This window comes from Lepidochelys olivacea (assembly GCF_965140295.1).
Source record: "Lepidochelys olivacea isolate rLepOli2 genome assembly, chromosome: 13".
NCBI lineage: Eukaryota > Metazoa > Chordata > Testudines > Cheloniidae > Lepidochelys > Lepidochelys olivacea.
In genome coordinates, this window is record NC_140423.1 from 4251689 (window position 1) to 4267030 (window position 15342).

Genomic DNA, 15342 nt, shown 5'->3' on the forward strand with positions numbered 1-15342 from the left:
ATTAGCAAAATAAGGACTGTTTATTAAGAGAGAATTTCTGCAGAACTGCAGGGCTGAGCTGGAGTGAGGGCTAACGCCTGCCCTATGCGGATCTAGGAATCTCCTCTCCTCACTAACCAACGTATTAATACAAGGAACCCACGCTGGCTGACAATACCCTGAGAACCCCAGACACTGGTGCTTGCTGCTTGGGGAAACTAGGGCTGTGTACAAATTAACCCTTTCGTGGTGGACACACACACACACTACAGCTGCCTTGCCTTAGGCTGGGTCTACACTCAAGAGTTAAATCGACCCAGCTGTGTTGCTCAGGGCGTGAAAGATCCACATCCCCTCGCAACGTAGTAAAACCGCCCTAGCCCCTGGCGTAGACAGCGCTCGATCAGTGAGAGGGTTCGTCCGTCAGCTCGCTACCGCCGCTCGGGGGAAGTGCATTAAATTCGCTGATGGGAGGACCCCTCACCCCGCTGTCATGAGCATCTACACAGAAGCATTTCCAGTGTAAGGAAATCCGCAGTCCAGCAAAGGAGGAGAGAATTGAGGACTCTGCCCCATGGCGCCTCAGAAATGGTGCTTCTGCCCAGAAAGCAAGCCAGGCCTTGTCTCCGCCGGGATTCCAGCCACTGGTGCTGCCGCACTAATGCGGCTCTGATTTGCCCGCTGGCACGGCTTACCTGCAAGGAAACTGTTCAAATCATGCAGTGCCCGGGACAAGCGTGCCTGGGGGCTTCCACCACTGGCTGGAATCCCAGCGGAGACGAGGACTGCATTCCAGAGAGCTTGACGAGCTGTGCTGTTCAAAATGTGTGCTGTGTATGTAGCGTTTCTGTGTAACGTAGCACCCTTTTAAAGCCCTTACCCTGTAACAGAAATCACAAACCTCCATGCACTGCTTTGATAGTTTGGAAGGTAACTTTGGGAGGCAGTGTTGCCTAGTGAGGAGAGCACTGAAGTGGGACTCAGAAGAGATGTGGGTTCTATTTCTGGCTCTTCCACTGGCCTGGGTGACTATAGGCAAGTCCCGGTGCTGATCTGTGCCTCAGTTTCCCCATCTGTAAAATGGGGATAATGATATTGATTTCCTTTGTAAAGTGCTTTGAGATCTACTGATGACCAGATTCAGGGATTACTGTTTTTCTTCTAGATGTCTCCTGCTGGCTGTTGAAGGTCAGAAAGCCTGCAGCCCCCTTCAGTTTCCTATCACTATAATAACACAATAATATTAAAGGGCTGAGAGTGGTTTTTATACTGGAGTAAACATCTTTTTAAACTTTCACCTAAAAAACAGGCTTGTGGTTGGGTTTTGTTTTGGGGTATTTTTTCCTGACACATTGTAACACACAAACCAAACCCACCCAGACTTTATTGTCATGTCCACTAGGATGGCTTCAGGGTTCAAATAAACACAGTGGCGGCATTTCAAGTGTGCCAGCATGTTTGCATTACCAAAGTGCTCGGATGCAAAGGTAACGACAAGTGGCTCTGCAGAGCCTAAAAATGGTGTAGATTTGCCCTATGCAATGGTTCCCTTTGTGACAAACCTGAACCCAGAACACAGCTGGAGGGACCAGGCCGTGCAGGGAGTGGGGAGCTCTGGACTCCAGGCCACTCCGAGAGCCTCAGGCCTGCACACCTCCCTCCTCGCCCTGCGCACGCGCATGCGTGACCATTTGAAAAGCCCTGAGGTGCATTGTGGGCTGCTGGAGGTGCAACCCCTCTGCCAAGTTTTGTAAATCCTACTTATTCCCAACCCCTAGAGCTCTGTGGGCCCGTCTGGGCGGAGTCAGGATTTGCCCTGGGAAGGTTTGATGTTGATACAGGTAAAACTCTGCATTCCTCAGCTGGGACAATTGGGTTTGCGCTTCATTGTCTCTCTCCAGCATCAAATGAGTAGGCTAGTTTCTGGATCCCTGCTGGAGGGAAATGTTTCAGGGATGGGGGAAACTTCAAAGGCCATTAAATAGATTAGGCTGTACACTTTGTCCTATCCTAAGCTAAGGAAACACTTACCTGCCTTTCAGCTGCCCATGAGTTATCAAGGTGCCGTGGCCCAGATGTTCAGACCTGCGCACCTCGTTCTCAGGTGCCAAAGCGTGCATTTGCTGTGTGTTACTGCAATTGCAGCCATTGTGCCCTGGAATCGGGCTGCACAAATATGCACACCAGGTCCTAAGGTATATTTACTACTCTCATTTCCCCTGGTGATCAGAGCAGGCAATCTACAAGGGTCAACAAACGTGTGTCATTAACATAGCGTATCAAATGTTTCCCCCTCGTGCATTCTGGGGAACAGGCAAGTATGGTCATATTTGAATGTGGTTTAGTGCATCTGTGTGGCATAGCGTTACTTTGGTGGAAGCAGCTTAATTCCAGTTGGTTCTGATTGAAGTTCCCATCTTGTTTACAGTCCGTTTAGCTAAAGGGTACATAGCCCTGCAGCGGCACCTCTTTGCAAGTACTGAAACAGTGGTGACCTTTAACAGCTCTCCTGGCACCCTTGATTGTAACTGGCAAAGCAGTATCCTGCCAAGATAGACATTGAGCACAAGGCACCAAGCAATTGGTGACCTTTCACCATTGTATTAACACCTCGACTTTTAAATGATGCAGAAATTAGGCTAAATAGTCTTCCAGTGCCCAAAGCCCAAATCCCAAGCCCAGTGCAGAGACAGAGCCGGCATTCCGTTTCATAGGATCGAAATCACATAGCATCTCCGAGTGGCTTTGACCCTCTATTGAATTTCTTTTAAAAACGCTATGCACAAAGAACGTTAAGCCTAAAAGCCTTCCAGGCAGCAGGGAGTTAATGGGCCATTCTTCACGTGCATTTTTGTCAGACTGATGCTTATTGGTGAACCACAGCCTTTAGCGATAGAAAAGCCCTGCTAGAAATCTGGTCCCATCTCTCTGCCAGACACAGTTCCCTGATAGGGGACATATCAGATCGTGAGCCTGTTATAACATTAGCACGCTGTATGTGGCTGCTTTGAATTTAAAAGCATGTGGCTAAGGTGCTAGATTGGGACTCAGGAGAGAGGGGATAAATTCCTGGCTCTGCCAGAGCTTTCCTGAGCAACCCTCGGCACCCTCTGTAAAAACAGGGCTACTAATCTTCCTTTTCTCCCACGCTTGATCTCTCTTATCTCTGTGCATTGTAAACTCTGCAGGGCAAAGATTCTCTCTCACTAGCGGAGCGTACAGGGCCTAGCACAACGAGGCCCTGTTCTTGGGTACAGCCTCCAGCTGCTCCTGTAACACACCTGAGTAATAATGATGCCGATGGAACCAAACCAAGTGCCATGACATTCGCGCTCGTGGGCCAGGGTTTCGGCTATTGAAGTCGTCATTCAGTGACTTCAGTGAAGGGACGTCAGTTGGTACCAGCTGAGCCTCTGGCCCTGGGCATTCAACTAGTTTGTTAGTTACAGTGCTGAGATAGTGATGTGGAGAATTAGGATGCCCGTTCCTCAGGAGCTATCTGCTTCCCCTCCTCATTGACTGCAATGACAGCAGCATACACTGTCAAAGACAATGAAGTCTTCCGAGAGCAGTGGAAACTCTCATTGGGAATGGCTTGACTTTCATGCCTAGCCGATCTCAATCGGTGCTCTGAAGTGGTTTTTGTCCTCGTTAGCAGCTGGTTTGCAACGCCTGGGCTGGCCAAAGCATTCAGCAAGGTCTGAATGGCCACAAGCTTTTTAATCCTTAAAGTGCTGGTGGGGGGCAGGGGGTAGCAGATCTTCAAAAGTGCTCAGTTCACAGCTCCGTTTTTTCCTGGATGGCAATGAAACAGGCTACAGCAGGACCCAGATCTCTGGCCAGCTAGCTCTGAAACCTGTCCCACTGCACAACTGTTTTATTTGTCACAAGCTGGCTGGGTTTACCCGCGGTGGGAACGTCCAGAGCCTATGGGCTATGGTAGGACCTAGGTGGGCTCAGAAACTCTTGGAAAGACACTAGATTTGGCTAACTGCCAGCAAAGACAACATGCCCTGAAATGTGAACTGTCCCAGGGGCATGAAGTACCTGGGTGAGAACAGCTTCCCTCCCTGTGGGCTCGGAAGCTGGGCAGAGATTAAAGTGCAAATTGGCAGGGCACCCTTTTTTCCTCAGCTAGCATCCCAGCAAGGGAGGAACCTGCTGAGCCATCGGACATACAGCTGAGGATGTGGGGGCCAGTCCTGAGCCATGTGTGAATCCTGTACAAACAGGCAGCATCCAGGGTTCACTGCAGGAGTGAAGCTTCACACCCTCAGGGCTGCATTCACATCTGTGGTTCCTGCACTCCCCCTGTTGCTGCAGGATTCACGGGAGTCCTGGCACCTCTTGCCACAACCCTGGCTCAGCCCGCAAAGTCCCTTGCTGGGCAGTGCAGGGAGAGTCACCGTGGACGAGTGCTCGGGTGCACAGAAGCCGGTTGCGTAACTATCCTGTGGCTGGGTTCTTCTCACTGCGTCAGAACTGCCCTGGCTCCAAGGACTTCCTGGGGCTGCAGGATCTGGCCCCCTAAAGGAGTCAAATATGTCTATGCATGTTGCGTAACTGCCCCCATTGGGGCTCTGACTTTAGGGAGACAGGCCATGGTGTGCCCTGGAAAGGGGGTGATATGACTATTGGCCCCATCCACTTCTGCAAAGCCCCTTAAGATTCATGGCTCTGCTAATGCTAGTGGGATGGTTTCATTATTCAGCTCATCCAAGGATTGCCCCTTTGACCTTGCTACAGACAAGATTTTCTGCTGGGAAATGGTGTCCCGAGCTAGTTACCAGAACGAAGGTTGGAGAGCGCTGAGGGAAATGAACGTCATGTCTGCAAACCTAGTTTGGAGTTTGGAATGCTGCAAGAACTGGGGCCTTCTCTCACCACAAGGGAACCCATTCTCTTCTTCTGATGGGGAAGAAATCAGGAAGAAGAGGATAGTCCCATCTCTGTCATATGGCTTTGTGCACAGATGTGTAGAAGGGGAATTGCTGGCTTCATGTCCTGAACAATAGCTGCATCTGTGTGGTCTGGGGGAAAAGCTGGACCGTTTTAATCAACATTTGCCTTGTGACTTTTTCTGATGTGCATGTTCCAGCCTATTCCTGTGCAGCAAAGGTCTCTCTGTGGGGCCACGGTGCGTGTGCCTTCGGACCAGGCCTCTTCGGAATAGGCCTAAGTGTATTGTGGAGAGGCATCAATCCGCACTCACATTGGCATCTGGTACCAAGAACAGTGCTCTTCTGATATACCCTGTCCTCCTAACCAGCATCTTCACCCATATTTCCCTGATAGGCTCCTGATAGTCTCTTCCTACCTGGTCTCATAACCAGAATCCATTCCACATGGGCACAAGAATCTAGTCTAGGTTTCACCTGCGGGTGTCCTGGGTTAAAAGCATTAGCTAGCCCAGTCTACAGGGTCAGAAAGACAGAGGTCTCTCCCTGCCCCCCACAGGCTGCACATGTCTTTGGAATAAAGAAAAGAGCTTGGTCTGGATTCTTCTCCACAACACACCTGCACTTCACTAGCCCGGTGGCTGGAAGACCCAACAACGCTCCCAGGCTAAAATGCTGGAGTCGGGCCAGTGGCCCGGCTCCCACACAGCTCTGGGAAGTGGTCAGATGAGTTCAATGGGAATTGGACCCACTTATGCCAAGGCCAGCGATGGGCCTATTTCTCACATTAAATGGTGTGACTACCAGGGGTCTCCCAAACCCGCTCTGAGCAGCATCGTGTGAGCAGCATTTGGAGAAAAAGGTGCAGTCTGCCATGTTGCCAGTACTCATGATTTTGTCACCGGCCTCATGGTATATGGAGTTTGCTGTCAAGCCCCAGCTCCTGGAGTCCAGGGATTAAGGGAAAATCTCAGCTTTCAATGAAAAAAAAGAACAAATTTCTAATCCTTGTGAAGGTGTAGAAAAGTGTCAAAATATGACCCGAGTGCAGCCTAATGGCTCAAAAATCAGAAACCAAGTGAAAAGAACCCCAAGTTTATGATTTGACTTAAAAATCAGGAGATTTTCTTTTCAATCTCATGATTTTTGGGGGCCTGACTCATCGGAGGTTGGTGATGCTGAGTTTGAATGGAAACTGTGCCTGCCATGTTTGGGGTCCAGCCATGCAGCACAAACCCATCTCTTCCTAAACCCTTGTGGAGAGCTGCTCCTCTCCGCCGCGCGCCTCGTGGGACTTGCCCAGGTATGATCAGGGCTTTGTAGACACCGCCATGCTGCAGAACTGGGCATGTCCCCAAGATACCACAGAATTCAGCTTTCTCGCGGCAGGGTTTGCCTTGCTGCAGCTGGGAGCCCGGCATTCTGGGTCTCTGACCTGCCCAGCTGCAACCTTCCAGCTTTCCCCACAAGGGGGAGTTAAACGGAGCACGGTGCGTGTTCCTGGAGCTGGTCAGCAGGGGGCTGATGAGCCAGAGCTGTCTCCATCTTGCAGCCAGGGAGTTGAGGGGGAGCCAGAAGCGTAGACTAGCCAGGTTGGATGTAACGGCCAAGGTCTAGGGAGCTGAGGAGTGGAGCTGGCCCTCCTGGAGCATGTAGACCAATGCCATTTGCTTTGATTTTCTAAGTGCCTTTGGTTTATACTGGGCACTGTCCAACTTAGGCTCTTCTCGGGGGATCCCTGTGGCTCATCTCCAAGCTGAGGAAAACAGACTTCTGTCCTTTGGGTAGGAAAATGTGCCAATCCAAGATGCAGGGTGAAAGATGCCCCTTCTCCACAGGTGTTAGCAGGCTGAGCCGGCTGCAGGCAGTGAGAAGGGCAAAGCCCTGCTGAGCTGGCGGAAGAGGGGACAAAAGGTTACAGCGTCCCTCTTGCCTATCTAGGTGGTGACTCCAAATTAGGGGTGAGGCCTGTTGATGGGGTCGTATGGGGGAGGCTTGTGCCACGGCTGCCTTTCCCGTGCGGGTTCTGTGGACAGTCAGAGGAGGTCAGGCCCCAGGACTGTCCATCTGGCATCTTCTCCTTTCCAGCGAGAATCTGGTCTGCCCCAGACAAGATACCAACAAGGCAATCTCCTGGGGAAGCAGAATAACATCCTGGAGACCCCTTGGAGAAGCAAGGTAGCCGGGACAGAGACCCCTCGGCCCCAGAGGGTAAAGGCAGATTGGTGTCTGTGTCGTGGGCTCCCGATGCAGGGGAGCTCTTGTGAAACAGCTGCAAACTACATTAGCTGTGGTTGCATAATATTTAAATTGACTAAAGAAGCCAGCTCAGCATTTTTATGTTAAAGATTAAACAAGATTGGAAAAAAGGCAGCCTGCAAGCTGACACCCGGGTCCCAGCGTGATAACAGCCCAGACTTGTTATTTCGATAATAATTTGAGAAAAGAGAAAAAAGGGGCGTTGCCTTTCCAGCCAATGGCAGGTTGTTCTGCTGTTAACTCTTTCCGAGCTCGACAAACACAGGCGGGTTTAACCAAGCCCTCTTCTTCGCCCCCCCAGCTGCTGCACTGGTCCATATATTGTAACGACCGTGGAATTGTATATGAGCAGGGACAGCTGTAAGCACAGCACTAATTGCAGCAATTCCAGGGCGTAGGTGGGCAGGGTCTGAGAGCTCGGGTTTGAATGACCAGGAGTAATCTCATCATTTTAGCCGGTAAAGGTTACCAAGGAGCAGTCCAGTGAAGGTAAGTGGGCTGCACTTGGGGCTCATTAAGGGGTCCATTTTCAGCCTCCCCTGGAAAATGCACAGCCGGTTCTGATCCCGGCAGCGGAATGCACCAATCGCATATGTTTTGTGCACCCCAAACCCAGCTGTCCCATTTGCACATGTACAGAAAATTGCCCACATGATGCCTGTTCCTGTCCAGGTTTGCGGGTGTGGCGAGTTGCCTGGGCAAAAGGGAGTGTGCTGAATCAGAGACCCGGACTGCAAGTGAATCCCAAACTGTTACCACTCCTAGCGGCATGGTGACCTATGCAACCCCAGGATTGCGGAGCAGGGTCAGAAAAGGAAGGTCAGCCATGTGGCCAAGAAGCATTTTGTCCTGCACTGCTTCACTGCTGGTCCCGTGGCTAGGGCACTAGACTGGGAGACATGGCTTCAATTGCCCACGCAGCCACGGATTTCCTGTGTGTTCTTGGGCAAGTCACTTCATCTGACCTGTGCCTTCCCATCTGTAAAATGGGGGTAACCCTTTCCTATCACACTGGGGTGCTGTGAGGAAAAAATCCATTCATGACTGGGCGGGCCAGATAAGTATCTAGATAGTTGAAGAAGTCGGAGCTCATGTTCATTGCTGACTCCAGGCTGCAGCCCACAAGGGATCCTTTTGGCACTTGACTGTAGTATGGAGCATTAGCCTAACTCCACTAATTCCAGCAACTGGGTTTGTTTAAAGTGAAAGCTGACGGAGTCTCCGTCACGGGAAAAGCGAGCAGTGCCCTCAGTTGCTGGCCGCCCTGGGCCCTGCCATCCTTGCATCAAACTCCAGTCAAAGTCAGTGGGCGCTTCGCTGGCTTAAACGCTGCAAAATCAAGCCGAGCTGCTGTTTGTGGCGAGGTAGTCACGGAAACTAGAGCTGGAAGAGACCGGCAAGTCCATCCGGCAAGTCCATGCTCCTTCCACCTGTGCAGGACCTTCTCCTGCGGAGTGGTCTCTAAGGCCTTGTCCCATCTGGTTTGGAATGGCACGTACGAGGACTTCTCTGGGGAGATTGTTACACACAGGCTTCTTGGAGGCATTGCCTTGGACTGCAGAGCGGGCGGGAGGGAAGCCTAAAATCTTAACCCGTATGTTCTTTGCAAACCACGTGAGTGCAGTTATGGGCTATGGTTACTGAATTAGCCCTGGACATGGGCATCCGGGATCCTCCTGTGTGGTAGCTCTGAACCCTCCTGCCCCACTAGGATTAAGGCAATCTCTAATAAACAGACCCTGTTGGTAACTGTTCCGTGATGGACAGTCTCCTGCAATAGGCTGCCTCCGGCTGGGCAGTCTTCCTGTAGTACCTCAAAGGGAAAGACCTGGGTGCTCTCCACTAAGGGAGTGGAGGGGAGAGAGGGGTATAATATTACTGATCATTTACATGACGGTGGTGCCCATGGCCCCAGTCGGGATTGGCTCTGCATGGTGCTAGGCACTGGACACACACAGATGAAGGGAGAATCCTTGCCCTGGGCAGCGTAGAGTCTAATAGGCATCCAGCCCAGGCTTAGATGCAAATACAGAGATGGTCCCACCCACTTCAGTTTGAACCAGATGCCAGGTTTTCGAGGGCTTCAGTGGTATGTAGGCCTTGCAGTGCACAGGGGTGAACTCTAGAGCGGGTGAGTCTGGTCTGACTTCAGCCCCCAAAACTGCTCCTTTATCAAGTTCCAGCATTCTGGGTTGGTTACTTGGTGGGACAGAGCTGGTGAGGTGCTTCCTCAGGACCTCAAATTGTACCCATCATTTGACTGTTATCCACTGCTGTGTGTGGCGATCGGGGCTTTGGGGATTTATTCAGTTACTGTTTTGGTTCCTGAAGGGTTAAAAGGAATTGCTGTTCCCTGGCGAAAAGAGGGAAACCGTGTGGGAGGAACTAAATATAAAAATAACGCCAAAGAAGTTATCTGTGTGCATGAGGGGAAAACATCATCCCAGTGCATGGGACATGGTGGGGGTAGTTTCTGGAGAACAATCTGGTTTCTAGTAACATAATTTTAATTTCACAGTCCTGATGAGAGCAGGAGGAGGATGAGCAAGCGAGAGGTTTTTGAACCTCAATATTCTTGTAGCTAAAGGGCCCCAGGCTCCAGCCCAGAGAGATACGTCATGCTGCAAGGAAACGGAATGGACGGATGCACCTAAGTTCATGTTCCATGGGCAGCAAAAGGCGAGGGATCCATATTGACTTTGTCCTGGCTTTTCAGCCTCCGGTTTGTAAAGCAGACAGTAAGAGCGTCTGGAAAGCTTCTACCCACTGTGCTGGCTGCCAACACTGAAAGTATGCTGGGGGGAGAAGACAGTGCTCAGAGAAATGCTAACTGGCCTGTCATGTCCATGTTCTTCCTCCTAATGCTTTCCTCTCTCAGCTCCTCCCCCCCCCCCACTTCTGTCCACACATGCGTGATCTTGCTAGGGTTTTCCTTGTGTACAAGAACTGTGGAACTAAGAGATGGGCGAGCCAACGAACGTTCAGGCTAAGCATGAGCAGAGTAACCAGCTATGTGTCCAAGCCAGAGGAGGACCTAAGCTGCCAGAGATTTATTTGGCATCACTTCCCAATGATCACACTGACCACACAGATCAGTTTCTGAACTTCCTTTTCCATGCTCAGAGTTCAGCTCCAGTGACCCGGCTCCCCCAAGCCAGACCTTTTGGCTTGGCTCCACCTTCAAACTTTGTGGCTTATCCTGGTTTAGCAGGGAAGGTCAGTAGTCATGGAATCTATCTTTTGGCAGGTCAAGGCGTCAGATGACAGGAAATGAATCAGTAACACAATGGTCACAAGATGATAGGCAAGTGTAAGATAAATGGAGCAAATGCTCTGCGCACACTGTAAATACGCTCACAGAAGCATTAGGAGCTACACAGCCAAAGAGAACTAAAGAGCCCAAATTCCTAGGTTAGCAGCAGGCAGACTCCATGCACCGTAGAATGTGCCCTCCAGAAGACAAGCCCGCCAGCTTGCACCACAGACTGCAGAGTAAAAAGAAAAAATGACCCCACAATGTTCTGGGACAGAGTAATTCTCTGCTCGTCCTCAGCATTCTTCATCCAGGGATCTCAAAGAGCGTTCTGGATGTGAATGAATTAACCCCACTGCTTTGGTGGGGATCAGTTTGCTGGCCACTGAAATGCAGCCACCTCTTGGATGGAATGCAGCCATGCCACAGCACTGCACAACAGCTTATGAAAGGATGTGAAGCAAAATCCTGCATCCCGGGGGAATGTAGGTAGGTGGGATGTAGTTTCGTGTGGAATTTGGCCACAACACCTGGGTTCACGCTCCTACACATACAGAAAGTGACTTGTGTTCTTTAATGGCCACAGGCAGCTAGTAGCATTTTCTCTAGATGTGAATCCTCCTGGGCCTTTGGTTCAGTAGTGGCTCAGAAGGAAGGGGATTACCTATTGTAGCACCAGCACAGGTCCCTGGAAAACTTATGACAGGTGTACGCTGGAGTCTCTGGTCTCCCATTCAGGTACGATCTGACCCAAGCTTTCTTTCCTCATGATGGCTGGGTTCACTACCAAAAGCCCTGGTGCATTATGCATGTGCCACATTTGCATACCTCATGTCCCAGCAACGCTAAACTCTACACCTTTAAGCGTGTGTCCTAGATGGAGCATTGAAGGCTGGGCCCTGTAGTCTCCGTGGGCCACACCATCATATGAAAGATGAGGAACGCTGCAATCTAGGCCACTTTATACAGTTTTGGTGCCACCTTAAGGCTCCTGGCAAGATGCTATTCGGAACCTCCTGGGCACCTCTTAGTAGGCAGCTGGGAACACAAAAACACAGACCCATAAGTAGGATTTACCTGCTTATGTTACTGCAGTTACAAAATGGTTTGCCTGAACAAAATTAGTTCTTAGCCGTGTCTTAGCCAGATCGAGCTAGGAAGTTGGTCTCTAATGCTTAGGTAAATTCTTAATTATTAACTCACAAGTCCTGAAGGAGCTATGATACCACAGCCTCTAATACCCAGCTGAGGCAGCTTGTGGGCTTAAAATTGACACAGAACAGGCAGAGATTGAAGGAAGAGAGGAGAGGCCAAGAGGCTGTTAAATGCTCCCTGCTCCCAGCATAAATGTACCAGAGAAGTACTGTGGGGTTCAGCAAATTCATCTAAGGAGAGATCCTCCACGCACTCACTATCAACCATTTTTCTTACTGCTGTGACTGCCCCACTGAAGTCAATTGGCCAAATTCAGAGGTGATGCCATAGGTGATATAAAACTTTACAGCAGCTTGGATTCCCTTTGACCTACACCCACGTGGTCCATGAGTAGAGGAGGCTAGGAGGGTCTCACTTAGTTGCCTAGGAGCCAGAGGAAGACGTGAGAGTACATTAAAGTATGGTGGGAACTTGCACCTTCTTAGGTGGTGGTCTGGTGCTTAGATGTCCAAGTGATGGTAGCTCAGATTACTACGTACAAAGGTAGAGTGTGCAGTCCTAAGGGAGTCTAGCTGGCTGTATGAGGAGGCTATGCGACAAAATTTAAAATAAATGTTTCTATTCAATAAATACATTAAATAAAACACCCTCAATGAAACATTTTTGTAGGAGTTTAATCATATGCTTGCACTGTTTGCAACCCATGCACTATAGTATTAAGATAGCAATTAGGACTCAGAAAGTGAAGCTGACTACAAACAAAAGTGAAACAGACTAGTCCATTTTGATCATCCAAGCTGAGAAAATAAACAAACAGTACATTTTATTATTGTAGGTCTTTCAGTTTTTATAATCGAAAGTGTTATTAGTAATATAGGTAAGGCTTGAAAATCACCAGAACATAATGTGTGGTGTAGTGAAGGGGTATGACCTCCCTCCAAGCCTGATGGGGAGGAACCCCCGCCCACCCCTGGTGGGCAGAGCCAGGACATCTGTGCCCACCCAAAGCAGTGAGGCAGGACAGAAAGTATAAAAGGGGGGCCCTGCAGTCCCGTTGGGCTGGAGCCACTGGAGGAGATGGACACCTCTTGCCTGCTTCTAGGGCTCGAGCTGGTCAGAGACCGCTACAGCACCAAGGACCTGGAGGAGCCGTCAGAGCTGCCTGCAGCCAGAGATGCCGAGGCACTGGTGGGACTTCCATTAGCGGCATACCCCGGGGAGATGGAGGACGACTCTGAGTCACAGGTACACCTTAGGGGGAATGCAGGAAGTAGCCCAGGGACACTAGACTATTGTCTGGTTGTGTTGTTGCCTGAATCCAGGTCAGTGGGTTTCGGCTGGATCCCCGCTGACCCAGTGATGGAATACTCCACCACTGTTAGGGCCCTGGGCTGGGACCTGGTGGAGTAGGGTGGGCCTGGGTCCCCCTACTTCCCCTGCTGCCTAGGCCCAGAAGCCTGTGTTTGTCTGTCATCCACCTAGGGTTGCCAACTTTCTACTTGCACAAAACCAAACACCTTTGCCCTGCCCCTCCTCTGAGGCCCTGCCCATATCCCGCCCCTTCTGAGGCCCCGCCCCTGCTCACTCCATCCCCCATGCCTCTGTTGCTCACTCTCCCCACCCTCCCTCACTCGCTCATTTTCCCCCGGATGGCTCAGGGGGTTGGGGTGTGGGAGGTGGTGAGGGCTCCGGCTGGGGATGCGGGCTCTGGTGTGGGGTTGGGGCTGAGGGATTTGGGGTGCAGAAGAGGGCTCTGGGCTGGGACTGAGGGGTTCGGACTATGGGAGGGGGCTCCGGGCTGGGGCAGGGGGTTGGGATGCAGACTCCAGCTGGGGGTATGGGCTCTGGTGTGAGGCCAGGGCTGAGGGATTTGGGGTGCAGGAGGGTGCTCCAGCCTGGGACCAAGAGGTTCAGAATGCAGGAGGGGGATCAGTACTGGGGCAGGTAGTTGGGGTGTGTGGGGGGGTGAGGGCTTCAGCTGGGGGTGCAGGCTTTGGGGTGGGGATGAGGATGAGGGGTTTGGGTTGCAGGAAGGTGCTCCAGACTAGGACTGAGGAGTTCGGAGGGTGGGACGGGGATCAGGGCTGGGGCAGGTGGTTGAGGCATGGGAGGGAGTCAGGGGTGCAGGCTCCAGGCGGTGCTTACCTCAAGCAGTTCCTGGAAGCAGCAGCATGTCCCCCCACCCCTCCAGCTCCTACATTGAGGTACGGCCAGGTGGCTCTGCGCACTACCCCGTCTGCAGTCACCACCCCTGCAGTTCCCATTGGCTGCAGTTACTGGCCAATGGGAGCTGCAGAACTGGCACTTGGGGTGGGGATAGTGTGCGGAGCCCCAGACTACCCGTACGTATAGGAGCCACAGTGGGGACATGCTGCTACTTCCAGGAGCTGCATGGGGCCACAACAGGCAGGGAGCCTTTCTTAGCCCCACTGCGCCACTGACTGGACTTTTAATGGCCCGGTCAGCAGTGCTGATCGGAGCTGCCAGGGTCCCTTTTCAACCGGGCATTCTGGTGGAACACTGGATACCTGGCAACCCTACATCCACCAGAGCCAGGACATCAGACCATCTGTTTGACGCTCCGCCCTGCCTGAGGGTCTGAGACCCTAGATTGTTTAGTGCTCCGCCCCGTCTGAGGGAGGGACGGCCATGCACTCCTAGATATGGCTTGTTCAGGTATGTAGGTGCAAGTCGGTGGTCAGAACTTTTAGTGGTGAAATAGACGATCTATCGGTAAAAGTGGGAATGTATAAACAATCAGCATTGAGCCCTTTCTTGTATAGCCTCATCCTGGATACTCTCACAAGGAACATACAGAAAAAGGCCCTTTGGTGCGTGTTGTTTGCAGATTATAGCATTCCGCATTATAGCACTCCTCTGCAGTGAGGAGAACATCTAGAAGAGGATCTCGATAAGTGGAGAGACATGTTGGAGAGACATGGACTCAAAATAAGCAGAGGGAAGAAACAGTGCATGGCGTGTAATTTCAATAGTGTGAACAATGAAGAATTCTTTGAAACTAGATGGGCAAACATAGCAAAAATGCAGTTTCAAGTATCTGGATACCAGAATCTGAGAAAACAGGGAAATGGAGGATGAAATTAGAGCTAGGATCATAAATGTCTGGCTCAAATAGAGAGAAAGAAGTGGGGTACTTTGTGACAAGAAGATACCAGGGAAATTAAAAGGGAAAATCTCTAAAACAGTGATCTGTCATAAAAAAAAATTCAAGTTAGTTTGAAAGGATCTATTTTCCATCAACCAGTGTTGACTGGCATTAATTATATTCCTCTCCTTTAATTCTTTATTAATTGAGTCCTGTATCAGTTGCCCCATTATCTTGCTAGGGTTGATGGCAGACTGACAGGCCTATAATTACCTGGGTCATCTTGTTTACCCCTTTTAAATATTGGCACAACATTAGCTTTCTTCCTCTCTTCTGGAACTTCTGAAGTGTTCCAAGACTTATTGAAAAGCAGCATCAATGGTCCAGTGAGCTCCTCAGCCAGCTCTTTTAAAGCTCTTGGATGCAAGTTATCCAGGTATGATGATTTTAAAATGTCTGACTTTAGTAGCTGTTGTTTAACATACTTCTGAGATACTAGTGGAATGGAAAGAGTGTTATCATAGCATATGACTACATCATCGGTTTCTTCAGATATAGAACAGAAATATTTATTTAATACTTCTGCCTTTTCTGCATTATGATTGATAATTCTACCATTTTCATCTAGTAATAGATAAATAAAATTTTTAGGATTCTTTTTATTCCTAATATACTTTAAAAATTCCTTCTTA